This window comes from Gadus macrocephalus, chromosome 21 (genome assembly GCF_031168955.1).
Source record: "Gadus macrocephalus chromosome 21, ASM3116895v1".
In the NCBI taxonomy this organism is placed as follows: Eukaryota; Metazoa; Chordata; class Actinopteri; order Gadiformes; family Gadidae; genus Gadus; species Gadus macrocephalus.
This window is the reverse complement of record NC_082402.1, coordinates 3280189-3283475: the sequence shown is the minus strand read 5'-3', so window position 1 is coordinate 3283475 and position 3287 is coordinate 3280189.

The window sequence follows — 3287 nt, the reverse complement described above, 5'->3', positions numbered from 1 at the left end:
AAAGTTGTTTTGTATTCGCCGTCTCCTCCAATACCTTCAAGCTATTTTTTGTACTTTGGACTAACTGGCTGATCCTGTGAATACATTAAGGTTTCACTGGGAGCTTGGTGGTGATGGGGGAGGGGGGGGGGGGGCTTCTCATTGTGGATTGTAGCCGCGTGTTTTGTGTATTATCCGAGCTTAACGAAACAATGTGCACGTGTCTCCCATCAAACTAGAGAGGTTACGACAGATACAGATGGGGACACACAGATCTTCTCCCTCTCTCTCTCCCTCCTCCTCTCGCCCCCCTTCCCTCCGGGGCGAGTACAGGCACATAGTCGATGGGCTCCTAATGACGGCCATATCGACTAAGCGGAGTGGCCAGTGTGCTCACTGCTCACACAGCCCCCAAAACCGCAGAGGAGGACCCCCACATCAACCAGACAGGGTTGCAGGGGGAGGAGAGGGAGGAGGGGGAGTGGGGGGAGGAGGGGGAGGAGGAGGGGGAGGAGAGGGAGGAGGAGGGGGAGGAGGAAGGGAGGAGTGGGGGGAAGGAGGAGGGGGGGAGGAGGAGGGGGGGGAGGAGGAGAAGCAGGGGGAGGAGGAGAAGCAGGGGGAGGAGGAGGAGGAGGAGGAGGAGGGGGAGGAGGAAGGGGAGGAGTGGGGGGAAGGAGGAGGGGGGGAGGAGGAGGAGGGGGAGGAGGAGGAGGAGATAGAGAAGAGGGAGGAGGGAGGAGGAGTAGGGGGAGGAGGGGGGAGGGAGGAGTGGAAGGAGGAAGAGAAGAGGGAGGAGGGAGGAGGAGGGGTAGGCACGGGAGGAGGTGGAGGAGAGGAGGAGGAGTAGGTTGTCTGAGAAGAGATAGGAGGAAACGTGTCGGCTATATTTACTCTCTGGTGATGTGCAGCAATTACGTTCCACTTGCATTCGCCATTTATATTAAATCGCAGACATCCCGACACAAACACCCGACAGTGTAGATCCCTACCTCGCATATAGCTTTGCCTCTCTGCCATTCTTGTTTGTGTCTATTAAATGGGTGTGGAATGATAATGATTGAGGTATGCTGCAGAGTTACCCTAAGAAACTGCTTGAATGCACGCATTCAAGAATGTCAGAACGCTCACTTCCTCATTTAGCCACGTAAATAATATTATGATTTGTGGAACGATTCATCTTCAAACACGGCTGGTTACTTTGGCACATCATTTCATTTCCTTGTGTCACTTCTTTTGACGCAAATCCTCTTCGTTCAAGAATCGTTTGATTCTTGGGCTAAGATTATTGTTCGTAAAAAAACGAAACAATGTCTATGTTTGTGTCTGTGTGCGTGTGCCTGTGTATGTGTGCGAGTGCCTGTGCGTGCACACAGTTTCACATTTTGCCCACGTTTAAACCTTTTCTTCGTCGCATCTCCTTCTCCTCCCGAGTGCACTACGGTGTGGTTTCCAGGAGACGTTTTCTTCCCCCAACCAAACACATAAGAAGAGTTGACAGTTGGCCCCAGCCGTCACAACGACACTAAATCCCTTGTGACAGGAAGCTCCAGGGAGCCTGGATCACACCAAAGCCAGTGGTTACCCCCATCATCCCTGGATATTATTACTCCTAACAAGCATAACGGTATGATGCTGCAGCACAATTAATATTCATTCTCTCCATATTGGCATTCCTATAAGTCTTGGCTCTGAGCGGCTGCGGCGGCTGCTGCTGCTTCAGCTGCTCAACAGAACCACGTTCTGCTCTGCTCAGGATGCAGCAATGTGTGCAAAAACACATACCCCCCCCCCCCACACACACACACACACACACACACGCAAACACACATAATGCGTAGTTCTGAGACACTGGGGACTTGTAATTTCATCCACCGCCCCGCCCGATGAAATGCCAAGATAATGACAGTAATAAATATGTGTCAGTCATTGGTCAAAACCGTTCTCCTCCCCTGTGGTATTGTTCTACTATCTTAATTGCGTGCGTGTCCGACTGTGGTGGTGGGGACTACAAATGAGGACACCAAGGTCATTCCACCGTGTTGGTCCAAACTTCTTTCCAACTGGCAGCATTAAAGTGGGGGCTTGCAGTCCAAACCACTGCACCAAGCCTCCAGCACGTCAGTAGTGTTTCAGCGCCTGGTTACGTCTGGAGTTAAATGATTTTTTAATTAAAAGAAATTGCAAAACGATGCCAAACTGTCAAAGCACTCTTATTATTAGTGCAGTGCTCCTAGCGAGCAACTCCCCAAACACAAAAGTAATGTATTTTTTACATACCAAGTTCAGGATGTTAAACATGATTTAAAAACATGGCCTATTTTCCCGGACAGTAATTATGAAACAGAACAACAAGATGGTAGTATTGAAGGCGATATTTAATACCAAGCTTCTACTACATTACCATAACAGTGCCACACCACACGACCCAAAAGCACCACTCCTTGACACGCATGAAGGCAAACGAGAGCAAATGTGTCCCTTTTTTCCAATCATTATGTATTGCTATGATGAACGAGCATGATTCAAGTTTTCTGCAGGAGACAAATGGCAAGCTCTACCCACCCTGTTGTGAAGTTCTCGGAAATTAATCAAGCTCATCCCTCACGTGATTGTTTTTTGAATTTGCTTTTTCTGCCCAGACGTTTTTTTCTAGTTTCAGCATTCGGTTCGATGAAGTGTTTTTCAATACCGGCTTGTGTCTGCCGCCCGCCGAGCCATGGGAGAAAGAGGCAGTGAATTAAAAGTACATTTGCATTTGGCGCGGCGCGTACGTGCGTGATTCAAAGGTCAATGTAATGACGCGATCGATGAAATCTCAACTAGTTTGTCACGGATCAGGAGATGAGCTCGTCGGCAGATGGGATTCTAAAAAACGGTGCCCACTCCTGCGTTCACCTTACCTAATGGATTTTATAAAAATAAATAATAAAATACAGAGAGAGAGAGAGAAGAGAGAGTGGAGAGAGAGAGAGAGAGAGAGAGAGAGAGAGAGAGAGAGAGAGAGAGAGAGAGAGTAAGAGTAAGAGATGGAGTCAAAGAGAGACAGAGAGAGAGAGCCACGAGAGAGAAAGAAAAAACAGAGAGAGTGATGGAGACAGAGAGAGACAGAGAGAGAAAGCGGGAGAGAGAGAGAGAGAGAGAGAGAGAGAGAGAGAGGGAGACAGAGAGACAGAGAGACAGAGAGAGAGAGAGGAGAGAGAGAGGGAGACAGAGAGGAAGAGAGAGAGAGAGAGAGAGAGAGAGAGAGAGAGAGAGAGAGAGAGAGAGAGAGAGAGAGAGAGAGACAGAGAGACAGAGAGGAAGAGCGA